Below are 13,717 nucleotides of genomic sequence, written 5' to 3' on the forward strand. Positions count from 1 at the left end.
GGGTGCGACGTGTAAACATCGCCACTGGGGAGATAAAGGCGGTCGGGCGTGGTGCTGGCCACACACCCCTTCGTATGCCGTACCGGTCTTCATTAGGTGCTGCTACTCGTTAACAGCTCTTTCCTCCACAGTCTGTTGAGGCTACACGGGGGATCTTTGTCTTTGGGGAGCGCTGACGCAGTGCGCGTGCCAGACTAAATGTCCACACGATGACGATAAGCCACTTCGTTGAGCTATCATTTCTGATAGCCAGGTCGCTTCTATCAAATAGAGCTGTCCAGCTCGCGAACAGCACTTGCATCTGCCACAATGAGCAAATATATTGATGCACGTGGTGTCAATGGAACGAGAATGACACATGTTTTTACACGCGGCACCAGGTACACATTTGGGGCTAAGTCAACCTAAAGGGCCGAGGTCCCAGGACTGGTTTCAGATATTCATGGTTTGCCGTGGGCAGATCACGGCACCGTGGCTCCTCTGCATCCAATCACTCCGCAGCACGGACGCACACAACAAAGACAAACAAAGATTACCCGTGTAGCCTTATGAAACTGTCGGGGCAAGTGCTGTTAGCGAGCACCCTGTGAAGGCAGGCGCGGGACAACGAGGGGGGTGGGTGGCCAACGCCACGCCCGGCCGCCTTTGTCTCTCCAGTGGCGATGTTTACTACACACCGCACCAGGTTCTCATTTGAGACTGAGTCTACCTAGTGAAAGCTCAGGATCGATTCAGATAATCGTTACTGGTGCTGGCCGTGAGCGGGAATCGAACTCGGACCGCCGGGTTTGTAGCGCAGCGCGCGGACCCCAACACTACCGCTCCCCACGCACAAAGACAAAGCTCCCCCGTGGAGCCTTCACAGACTGTCGGGGCAAGTGCTGTTAGCGAGTAGCACCTGTGAAGGCCGGCATGGCACACGAGGGGTGTAGGTGGCCAGCTCCACGGCCGGCCGCCTTTGTCTCTCCAGTGGCGATGTTTGCACACGCATACATACATACACACACGTACATACGCACACGTACACACAAGACCAGCAGCGTGATTTGTGAGCGCGTTTCTCTGCGTCTGGCATCGTACGCTGTGCGCCCTGCGCACTGTTCATCAACAACGCGAGACAAATCTAACACCGTCGCCCCGACCGATTGCAGCCGCCGTGGGCTCTGCAATCTTTCCGTGAAACATTCAAAGGGCGACAAATAGCGGTGCGTTCGGTTTATATTGGGGGGTTTGCACAACCACATTCCTCCCTCTCTCACTCCCTCCGTCCCAATCTCACTCCCTCCAAACTTCCTCCCTCTCTCCCTCCCTCCCAACTTCCCTCCCTCCCAACCTCCCTCCCTCCCAACCTCCCTCCCTCCCTCCCAACTTCCCTCGCTCCCTCCCAACTTCCCCCCTTCCCAACTTCCCTCCCTCCCAACCTCCCTCCCTCCCAACCTCCCTCCCTCCCTCCCAACCTCCCTCCCTCCCTCCCAACTTCCCTCGCTCCCTCCCAACTTCCCCCCTTCCCAACTTCCCTCCCTCCCAACCTCCCTCCCTCGCTCGCTCGCTCACTCGCTCCCTCCCAACCTCCCTCCCCTCCCTCCCAAACTCCCTCCCTCGCTCCCTTCGAAGCTCTCTCCCCCCTCCCTCCCTTCCTCCCTCACCCCCTCCCACCAAACCTCCCTCCCCCCCCCTCCCTCCCAACCTCCATCCCTCGCTCCCTTCGAAGCTCCCTTCCCTCCCCTCCCTCACTCCCTCCCTCCCTCCCAACCTCGCTCCTTCCCTCCCTCCCCTCCCTCCCCCTTTCCCTACGTTCATCACCTTTAGCCTCCAATGCATTTTAGACGAAGAAGAAGCAGAAGAAAAAATGAAATTGCCGTTCAATTTCTTTCCACGAAACCGCGTGGTCGCGTGCGTGCATGCGACCACACACACACACGCGCGCGCGCACACACACACGCACACACACACACGCGCACACACACACACATGCGCACACACACACACGCGCACACACACACACACACGCGCGCACACACACACACGCGCACACATGCGCGCACACACACACACGCGCACACACACACGCACATACGCGCACACACGCGCGTACCCTCACACACGCAAACACACACGCACACACATGCGCACACACACGCGCACACACGCGCGCGCACACACACACGCACACACGCGCGCGCACACACGCACACTCGCGCACACACACACACGCACATACACACGCGCACACACACGCGCACACACACACGCACACACACACGTGCACACATACACACGCACACACACATGCGCACACACACGCGCACACACACACGCACGCACACACATGCGCACACACACGCGCGCGCACACACACACGCACACACGCGCACACACGCACACTCGCGCACACATACGCGCGCACATACACACGCGCACACACACGCGCACACACACACACACGCACACACACACGCGCACACACACGTGCACACACACACATACACTGCGCGCGTGTTGGCACAACACAGCGGCCGCATATTAATTTGTCCCCTTGTTTGACCAGTGGCGCTAAACGCGTTGAACATTACTCCACTTTGTCAAGCCAGGCGGAGAGGCCCCGATCGTTAGCCGCGTTTGTGTTGCGGCGGCTAAAGGCGCAGCCCCGCAATTGCTCTTGGCGACAGACTCGTGCCAGAAACGGCGCCATGTGTTCAAACCCTGAACAACAACAACAACAAACATTGACTCGACTCGAACCTCGCTCACTCCACTGCTGGCGGAAGGGCCCCCACGGGAAGGAGCTCAAGAGAGCCCCTCCTAGGGGGTACTTTGGCCTACTCTTTCACGCTGGCCACGCGTCTTGGAAGAGGTGGGAGTACCCACACTTTACCCCACCACGGTCGACCTGCCGATCAACTAGCGCAAGTTCTACTGCCGGCTGGCCACGTGTTGTACGCATCTCTGCTCGGCGTGAGCTTGACGGGGAAAGCCACTGGGTGCTGATTTATAAATCAATGAGTGACCTTGATGAAGCTGTGTTCATTCTCTCTCCCCCTTGAAGTGCCGTTCACTTAGCCAATCGTGATGATCACCATCACTATCATTAGCATCATCATCATCATCATCGTCGTCGTCCTCGTCAATGTCCCGAGGCTTGAATTCTCGCGCAGAATAACGTTTGTGTCTTCTCCCCTTAAACCGCCACTCGCTCACTAGGCCTCGGCAAGGTAAGGTTAAAGGTCAAAAGCAACGAGCCTACCTTTACACTACCTTTTACCCTTACCCCATACAAATTACCCGATTACACGGTAATTACTGGGGAACTACTACACATGAACAAGGTTTTATAACAGGTACATGCTAGGTAAGAGCGCTTTATTCAAATAGAAGACTATCGATGATTCCAATGTCAAATGGAGACCACGGACTGCACCACGGTGCTTTTAGCGAGCGCTAAACAAGGTGTTTACCGGGTAATATACTTCGCGTTGCCTTCACCATGCCCTTTACCTTACCCATGCCGACACCTTTACCCGTTTACCCGGTAAAAAGGGTAAATTACCTTACCTCGCCGAGGCCTATTGTTCACACAGCACCCGTTGCGCAGGCCCAGCACCAGAGCGTTGCTCTCTCCGTCATCTGTGGGGGTTTCAACTGTGGGCGCGTGCGGACGGCACCGGGAGCGAAAGGGCCCAGCGGTTAGGTTCACGGTTCGAATCCAGGGAACGCCCTGGTTGTTATTATTATTATTATTGGGGCCCCAGCGGTGGCGAGATGTTAACTTTCGCAACCCGATATACAAGAGGTCGTGGGTTCGATCCCGACGCTGACGCCAACTGCATGTTTTTAGTTTGAGCACGACCTTTCGCTGGTGATTACAGCCAGCTTCATCAGGCGATTTGTCAGAATTGTAAATGTCGTGGGTTCACTCTCCAGCACACCGGTGTGCTGAAGTAGTAATTGACACGTTTTGTTTACGTGACAAACCTCACTAATTGGCTGTGTTCGGTGTTGGTGGGTTAACGGCACATTTATAGTTACGCGATATCACCGACAAAACACTTCATTACGAATAATATTGGTCGCGAAAGCTTACTCCGTGTTAAAGGTTAACATATTCGCACACTGCGATGTGAAGGTCCATCCGTTTGCTTCGGAATCTCCGTTCATCCCACGCCTCGTGTCCGCTGTCGCAGACTTTTAAAGTGCCGCACGACGTCGCGTATCCGACTCGCTGAGATGACCGAGGCATCGGCGCACACATGTGGACGGGTTGGATAAGTGAACATCTATCGAAGATGACAGTCACACCGGTGCATAACTGCCGCACAGTCGCTCTCATCTCACTACATCTCACTACATCTCTCTCATCTCACTCATCTCTTCTCTCATCTCACTACATCTCTCTCATCTCTCTTCTCTCATCTCAAGAATCTCTCATCTCAAGAATATCTCTCATCTCTCTTCTCTCACCTCTCATCTCTCTCATCTCTTCTCTCATCTCACTACATCTCTCTCTCATCTCACTCATCTCTTCTCTCATCTCACTACATCTCTCTCTCATCTCACTCATCTCTTCTCTCATCTCACTACATCTCTCTCATCTCTCTTCTCTCATCTCTCATCTCAAGAATCTCTCTCATCTCTCTTCTATTAACTCTCATCTCTCTCATCTCTCCTCTCTCATCTCACTGCATCTTAATTTTATTTGTGCGTGTACAATTCTCCGATCTCATTAAATCGCGTATCGCTCGCCCTGTACACATTATCTCGTCTCATTCAGGAGTTTTTAGTCATTGGCCAGGAGGATTCCCCGAAAATATTTTGTTGGCTTACCGCCCCTCCTCCCCCCCCCTAACGAGCCACCACCATCCTCTGTGGAAGATCAGAGAGAGTGACAGAACAAGCCTGGTCTCACTCCATCTCCCTCTTGTCGACGTATCTCGCATCTCACTACATACGGCGGTCTACGCGTTTTCTCATCTCCCGAGACGTCCCGAAATTCTTCTCTGTGCTGTATGTATCTCTTCCGTCATCTCACGAGGAGTTTATTAATTAAAATAAATAATTTATGCCGAGGATACGCGTCGGGCAAGCCAACACCGTTAACACAGCCGCCTTCAAAGACAAAGATCCCCCGTATAGTCTGAACAGACGGTTGGGGCAAGGGCTGTTAGCCAGTAGCACCTATGATGGCCTACCACCACCACCGCCACTACCACCGCCGGCACCGCCACCACCGCCACAATCACCGCCACTACCACCACCGCCACCAACGCCACTACCACCACTGCCACCACCACCGCCACCACCACCAACGCCACTACCACCACCGCCACCACCACCACTGCCACCACCACCGCCACCACCACCGCCACCACCGACACGACCACCGCCACTACCATCACCGCCACCACCGCCACTGCCACCACCACCGCCACCGCCACTTCCACCACCACCACAGCCGCGACTGTCCAGGATTGGGACGTGATCCACTCCACTCTAAATCCTGATCGCACCGATGGGGCGGCGTGACAAGCCACGGCAATGGCGCGTAATGCGCACATTTATTAAGGTGCCACTACCCTTTTCTCCGCAACGACACTGACAAATACTGCCCGGCGCGTGATTAAAAGCGCCTTGGCCGCTAAATGTTACTCTACTTCATCAAACATCGCCTGCGCGCTCGCCCAACCAAGTCTGTTACTTAACAGGCGGATCTGACACTCAGAGACTAATGGAACTATCAATTTTGTTGTTGTTAGTTTGGGTGGGGGGGGGAGTGGGGGGGGGGTGTGCAGAGGTGGGGGTGGGGAGATTTTATTATTATAAATTTGTCGCACGATGTTCAGTTACCCATTTATTTATTTTCATCTTTGTCAATTGTTTTCTATTTTTTATTTCGGGGGAGGGGGGGGGGGGGTGGGTTGGGGAGGGGGGGACGCTGCCACCGCCGAGTAACAGTGAGCACGCTGGACTTGCAAACCAGACGGGTACCGGTTCGACTCCATCTGCCGGCGCGGCATTCGTAGCAAAAGGGGAAAGTTATTTAATCTCCCCAGCGCCCCTCCCTCGCCCCGCCCCTCCCCCCGCCCCTCATACCCCCCCCCCCCCACTCCGTAATGGGGTGCGCTGCAGTAATTCAATTGTTGGTGGGGTAAAGTGTGGGCAACTCCCAGCTCTTCCAAGACGTCTTGAGCCAGCATGGAAGAGTAGGCCAAATATCCTCTCGAGCTCCCGCTCAGCCGAGGCCTTTACACCGGCAGAGGAGTGACCCGGCTATTGCGAGGGCTGCACCTTTACACGTTACATCTGTCATGCCTCTCGTTATTATGTTTATAAAGCCTGCGTTTAGATTATTTAGATTATTTGACTGCTATACATTTCCGCATGATAAGCCACTCGGTTGAGCTATAATTTGTGGCCAGGTCGCTTCTGATAAAGAAGCTAACAGCTCAGTGGGCCTTACCTGGTAAAATAAAAAAAAATGGTTTAGTTTTGTGTTTTCCTCATTTGTTTACCTTGCCTATACTTGCACCCCTATCGTGTGTTTGTGTCTTAGTTGTTGTCCCAACGTTATGACCAGCCCTTACTGGACATTTGTTTACAAAGTGCTTTATAGCTCATCGGATTCAACCAGTCATAGTAAAGGTTCCGAGTCTGAGTATTGTTACGTTGTTATTCTTGTGAGATTTATTTGCCAGGTTAGGGAGGTGTTTGGCCTATCTTGTTCTCATTTCAAGAGTCTAAAATCTATCGGTTAGCATCACAATCCTGAGCTCCTGGAAGAATCGTGGGGGACCCCTCATCCACCCTCTGGCACAACTCCCTAGTCTCTCTCCCTATTCTCTCTCCCTATTCTCTCTCCATATTCTCTCTCCCTATTCTCTCTCCCTATTCTCTCTCCCTATTCTCTCTTCCTATTCTCTCTCCATATTCTCTCTCCCTATTCTCTCTCCCTATTCTCTCTCCCTATTCTCTCTCCCTATTCTCTCTCCTTATTCTCTCTCCCCATTCGCCCGAGCAGCTTGAGAAGACCCGAGTCTGAAACTGAGGAATAGGGAAGGGGAGTTCACCCAGATCTGGGGCCCCCTCGCGAATGCCACTCCACAGACCCTGAGTTCCCTTGACGGAACTTTAAATGAGACTGCCCCCCCCCCCTCTTACCCCCTTCCCTCCCAGAAGAAAATTGATCTGACGCACCACGTAACACGCAACGCCACGGTCCTACACGACCGCTTTGTTTATCTGTCCGAGCCGCCTATCCCGACTATGGATCAGTAAAAATAATTTTTTAAAAAGTCAACAGTCGAAGTGCCCGGATAGGCGTTGGAGCAACGCTAGCCTCCGACAAAGCACACGCCGACTTGACTTGCAATCCAGAGGTCGCCTCCTCAATTCTATCGCTCGACGCAGCAGTTGAAACCAACGGGAGCAAGTTTCTTCAATTTCCCCCTCCCCTTACCCCCACGTCGCCCACCTGCGCGGGGTGTGGTGAAGTGTTGGTAACTCCCGCCTCTTCTGAGACGTCTGGCCGGCGTGGAAGAGTAGGCCAAGATGCCGTCTAGAGCTGCCCGCCTCGGGCTAACTCGAGCTTGTGGCATTTGCGCCAGCAGCCGCGTGAATTATATCTCCATATATATGTAAAAGGGAAATGTGTGAATATGTGTGTCTGTTCGAAAATTTTAGCATACTTCCCGACATGCAACAAACTTGAAATTTGGCATGTGGGTAGCTTCCAGATTGTACACCATACACAAATGATATAAAACAAAAATAGACTTTTGTATTTGGGGGGGGGGGAGGGAGGGGGCGCAATAATGCATATATTTTGCACAAGTGAGGGGTGACGTCACATCTGTGATGTCACCCGCATGCGGCAGCGTCACGCAGTGTGCCTGCTGACGTCACGCATCCCCTCCCCCCCACCCTCCGCGTATGCCGTGCATCAATCCAAGACACGAATCCAAGTCCCGGGCGAAGCCGGGTAGTAAAGCTAGTATATATCTCTATTTTTAAAATATATATTTAAAAATAACAAATAAAAAAATTCCAGCAATTGCAGGCCTGCGCCTTTACATTTGTCTCTCCCAAGCAGTGCCGCTGTAATGACCCCGCAGTGTCTAAATCAAATACTCATTCACAAATTCTCGCCCGTTAAATTATCTCCTTCAACCCCCGAGGCTTTATCAATTCCGCTAATTTTGTAATGTTTTAGTTTTACGCACTGGTTTTTTTTTATTGCACGGTTTAATTTTTTTTGGGCTATAAACGCGTTAGGTGGTGGGGGTGGTGGGGGAGCCTTCGGGAACGTTCTGAACGTCCCGCGGATTTGCAAAGTGACCCGGTTGACGCGCTCGGCTAATTGAACTCGGATTGACTCCCGCTGAACAACGCCACCTACCCTGCCACCCTGCGCCCGCTCCCCAGTCGCAGACCGCACATTTCAAGTGGCTCTTTAACAACAACAACAAAACAACAACTCTCTCATTCATTCACTCACTGGGAGCGAAGGTGACGGCCAAACCCGCGCGCGCTGCAGCGCAATCTCGCTGCCCAGCTGCGTCGTGGGAATTTTGCTTTGGGAGTGAACGCCGTCGTCTGTATTGAGACGACCAACAGCGGCATGCGCAGGCGGTGCAACTGCACCGGGGAGAGATGCGGCCGGGTTCCGGGATGCAAAGATCGGGGTGGGGAGGGGGGCGGGGGGTAGGGTACATTGAATTAATTGCACCAGAACGCGTGCCAGGCGCTCTACGCCACCGCCGATGATGACAATGAGTTTGATGTTGTTATTAATAATGCAAGGCAAACATTTGCACTTCTGTGTCCGGGGCACGTCAAGTCTTGGCTGGCCGTGAACGAGCACTAACCTCGCTCTTGCGGAGCGCTCATCGCTCGCTCCACGTCGCCTCCTCGTCTCCCGCGCCGCCTCTCAAATCGTCTCCCCGGCACTCGTGAGCGTCGCTCGATGCAGCTCAGCTCACCGCAGTTGGCGGCCCTCAGCCAGTGGTGGAAATTCCACGTTCTCACGGAGGAGACACACCAACCCCCTACACCCCCCTTCAAAGTCAGGTTTATACTTTTGAACCATCTGCAGAAATGAACGGTCACCTCCGATTAGCACGGTTGGCTACGTACGGTGCGAAAGAAGTTCACAGCCACGTGACATCATCCGTCCGGCCCTCTCGTCGCTAATCTCGAGCGTGACGCGTCCCCCCCCCCGTCCACTCTCGTGATGACGTCTTGAGCTCTGCACGCGTGCCCTGGCCCACGTGCTCCTCCTTCGGTCAACAACGGAAGCCTCCAACTGTCCAGCGGGGGTCAATTCACGAGCCTCCTGCTCCACCACGGAGAGTCGATCTTGACACCGCTGCGACCGGCCATCGGCAAGTCCGCTCAGCTCCACACGCCCCTTCCTAGGTGCTGCTCGCTAACGGCGCTTGCCCCAACAGTCTGTTGAGGCTATGCCGCGGGATCTTTGTCTTTGTAACCCAATGTCCGCCTGTCTATGCGTCTGTGTTTAGTTCGCTGTCCTTCCCCCGCACTTCCGATGAGCACGGTGCGAAAGAAGTTCGACATGCCCACATCCTCGTGCACCACGCCAGCCCATCTCTGCTCTGTGCACGTGTTGTGACACAGTCAAAGATCCCCCCCCCCAGCCCCGCCTCCCGCCCCTCCATAGCCTTAGCAGACTGTTGGGGCGAGTGCTGTGAGCGAGCAGCACCCGAGAGAGCACAGGGGCCGCCTTTGTCTCCCAAGCGGCGGTGTTGAGGCCGAGTCGACCTAGGGGGGCGATTCAAATTTTCGTCGCCGACGTTGGCCGCGAGCGGGAACTGAACTCCGTCGTGCTGCCCCCCCCCGGTCACTGGGAGCGCGTGGGGGGGCCCTTGAGGAATGGGGGGCAGTGGGGGGCGCCCCCCCCAACTCCACCGGCGCCTCGTGCCCGGGTTGAGTGACTGCGGCTCGGCTCGCACCATCACTCCTCATTTACGGGAAGCTCCGGAGAAGCGGCGACCAGCAATTAATCAGGATCAGGCGCTCATTAATTCACCCTCGCCGCCATCGCCCCCCTCCTAACCCGAGCAATCCGTCTCAGCCAAGCGCAGGCGGCCGCTGCAGAGACCCCCCTTCCACCCCCCCCCTCCACCACCCCCCCCTCTCCACCACCCCCCCTCTCCACCACCCCCTCCCTCCACCACCCCCTCCCTCCACCCCCCCTCCACCCCCCTCCACCACCCCTCTCTCCACCACCCCCTCCCCTCAACCACCCCCTCCCCTCCACCCCCCTCCACCACCCCCTCCCCTCCACCCCCCGTGCCCTTCCCCCTATTTTAACCCCCCCCCCCACCAAACCTCGCCCCCCCCCTCCCCGCCACCCATTCCTCAACTTTCCACTTGCTTCCCAATTGTCTCTCTTCCCAACTCTCCCCCCCCCCCGCATCCCCCCCCACCCCGCACCCCCCCACCCCCGGCTAAACCCCACGAGCTCAGAGACCATCCCTAGGGTACGACGAATCGGGGCGACCGCCCCGGGCCCCGAGCTTTGGGGGGGCACGTTTCGACGTCACAGTATCTGATGTAATACTTCCGGTTTTAGTCCGAAGGCGGTGCGGGGCCCCGGGCAACCCACACAGCGTGGGTTGCCCGGGGCCCCGCAGCCCCCCTCTATGGGGGGCACCTGCCCACACGTGTCGCCGGGGAGATGCCAACAGCGGTGCAGCGGTCGGCGGCGCTGCTGGACTTGGGAGTACTAGAAGGTCGCTGGTTCGATTCGATTTCCCGGTCGCGGCGGTTGGAAACAATGGGAGCAAGTTTCGTTTTGTTTGAATCTTGACTCAAAGCTTTCGTGATTGCAGGAATTTATATTCTTTGGGTCTTTCGGTCAAGTCACGTAGATAGTTTGTTTGTTTTGTATTCCCTCTTACGTCCGACACTCCTCTCCACCGCTCGCCACGGATCCCCCATACACAACGAAAAAGAGCCCCTGTATAGCCTTCACAGACTGTTGGGGCAAGTGCTGTTAGCGAGTAGCACCTATGAAGGCCGGGACGGTACACAACACTAACCTTAACCAGCACCACGCCCGGCCGCCTTTGTCACCCTAGTGGTGATGTTTGCACATCGCACCAGGTACTCATTTGAGGCTGAGTCGGGCTAGGGGAGGCCCAGTTCCAGTTTAGATAATCCTCACTGGTGTTGGTGGTGAGCGGGAATTGAACTTGAGTCGCCGGGTTTGTAGCGCAGCGCGCTAACCACTGCACCACCGTCTCCACACACGCACACATACTGCACACACGCGCACACTCCACACACGCACACTCTACACACACTCCACACACACTCCACACACACACACTCCATACACAGCCTCCACACACACACCACACACACACACACTCCACACACGCACACACTTAAAATATTGCCTGCATTGTGTTTTTTTTGTCGCACTTTTCACAAGCAGCCTCAAGGTGCGCTGCAAAATTGTAACCGATCCGATTTACAACTCCAATGGCACTCATCCCTTATCGGAGTCTCTCAATAAACAGAATTAAATTTCTGCTGCACCGGCCGATACAAGGAGACGCATTAACCTCTGCTCTGTTTGGCAAAAGATTCAGAATTTTAAACTCGCGAGAGATTTAAAACAAAAACGAAATCATACGAAAAAAAGATTTGAGGAATTGAATTATGGGAGGTTCAGCCGGGCAACTCAAAGGGTCGCATGCCTCTTAGCTGGCAACGCCGAGAAGCCTGGGTTCCAATCCGGGTATCAGCCGCGCCGTGCTTAAAGCAGTTTCTCAAGTGCAGCGAGTTTATTGTCTGTGCCCAGTTACCAATGCATGCTCTGACAAAGCCCATCGAATAACACTTGGCTCTTCAATTAAATTCACTAACTTGGCAGCTGTGAGAAATTATCACGCGGCAAATATGTGGGAAAAAAGTGTGCCGATCTGGTGAGGTGGTGAGATGTTAACTAACTCGCCTGGTACACGGGAGGTCGCGGGTTCGATCTCGACCCTGACGCCTGCTGTATATATGGAGTTTGCGTGTCACTCTCTCACATCATCATCACAGTGGCGAGATGTTAACTACCTCGCCTGGTACGCAGGAGGTCGTGGGTATTATCGGTATAAGATATTACCACTAGTAAACCCCAGTGAGCTAAGAAGTTCGTTTTCAAGGAAGACTCCGGTTGCCAGACAACATCAAAGCATTCCACAATTACAGAATTAAAAAAACTAACTTACAAACAAGGTTCGTCTATCACTAATACTACTACTAGGTTCTATACCCTCTATTCCTGTTATTCTATGAACAGGTTTACATATGTTTTATGTGTACTATATGATTGGTGCGGCATGCCAAATAAACATAATTCCTGAAACAGCGTTGCCTGAACTGTCCAGACTGAAATCAAGCAGTGGCTGTCCAGCACCAATTTGTTCTCCTTCCCCACGCACCTCCGAATAGCACGGTTGACTATCTATGTAAGGTGGCGAAAGAAGTTCAGCGTACATGAACTAAATCTCAACTATTTGTTATTTTACCAGGTAAGGCCCGCTGAGCTATACAAAACACTTATTTCAGAAGCGACGTGAATATCACGAATGACAAGCTCGACGAAGTGGCTTATCGTCAACGTGGAAATTTATAGCAGCAGCAAAATCCTCTCTACAGTACAAAGATATAACTGCGAAACCAAAATAAATGAGAAAACATCCACACAAGGATCGAAAGACAAAGCATTCGAACCCCAAGACCGCCTCTTTTTGTTTAACAGTCCCGGGGGGCGGGGGGGGGATGAGGGAGATGCCGCAGACTCGAATTTTTGTCCGCGAGACGAGACAATGCTTACTGCCACAAGACACGATCGAGTCCCCCCGTGGACGATGGCTTACGAGGGTCATACGGGGGCCGGGATGGGATTCTGGGACCGAGCGGACAAGGAGGGGAGGGAGGGAGGGGGTCGTTCCTAACGAGGAGAAGGCACCACCAGCCATGGGACGGCCGATCTCATTGTGCTTGAGAAATATAAATGAAACAACAACAACAACCATGAAAGAAGACAAATCCAGGTGAGAATATCTGCCATTGTTGGGTCCCCGTGTATGCGCGTGACAGCTCAATCAGAGTCGGGCGGCAGGGAGGGCTTTTGTGTGTTGGCTTTGGTTACCTTTGCTAATTGGCCAAAATGCCTCCGTTGCTGCCCTTGTGTGTGAGTGTTGATGTCATTCGGCGTGGGGGGGGGGGGGACGGTGTTAGGAATCGACAGGGATAAAGTTGGACTTAGGAACAAATCGATTTACGAACAGACCTCTGGAACCTAACTCGTTCGCAAGTGGAGGAGTACCTGTATTCTCGGTTTCCCGTTCCGTGGCTAAGTCGCCGCGATTGCCTCTCTCTCGCGAACCCCCACCCCGACGCCCCCCCCCCCCCCCCCCACGGCCGTTTACGCAAAAAAATAAAGCTGCCAATCGCATTAACAACGGCCCGCCGTTAAATCAATTTTTTTTATGAAAATAATAATAAAAATGTACCAGGAATGAGCTCTCGGCACCAAGAGTTGGGCACAGGGCCCACGCGCGAAGGGGGTCACTGCCATCCGCGGAAGCGCCGTTTAACAGCGGACACTCATTATTGGTTATACGGTATCGATTGTGTTTGTTTGTTTTACGTTGAAACAAGGGCCCGTAGTTTAGATGGAGTGCTGTTGTCAATAATGTTT

At 54.0% G+C, this 13,717-nt stretch overlaps 1 long non-coding RNA gene across 1 annotated transcript in view; it reads right to left on the reverse strand.

Annotated features, from left to right (window-relative positions):
* LOC142905421 (uncharacterized) overlaps positions 1-3,626 on the reverse strand; it is a 33,237-nt gene extending 29,611 nt beyond the window's left edge. Inside the window, exon 1 of the long non-coding RNA XR_012929590.1 lies at positions 3,553-3,626. This is a non-coding gene — a long non-coding RNA (uncharacterized LOC142905421). The remainder of the gene's footprint in view (positions 1-3,552) is intronic.
* Positions 3,627-13,717: the final 10,091 nt, after the last annotated feature.

This window comes from Petromyzon marinus, chromosome 54 (assembly GCF_048934315.1).
Source record: "Petromyzon marinus isolate PM22_M1 ecotype Great Lakes invasive population chromosome 54, UKy_Petmar_22M1.pri1.0, whole genome shotgun sequence".
NCBI classification, from domain to species: Eukaryota; Metazoa; Chordata; class Hyperoartia; order Petromyzontiformes; family Petromyzontidae; genus Petromyzon; species Petromyzon marinus.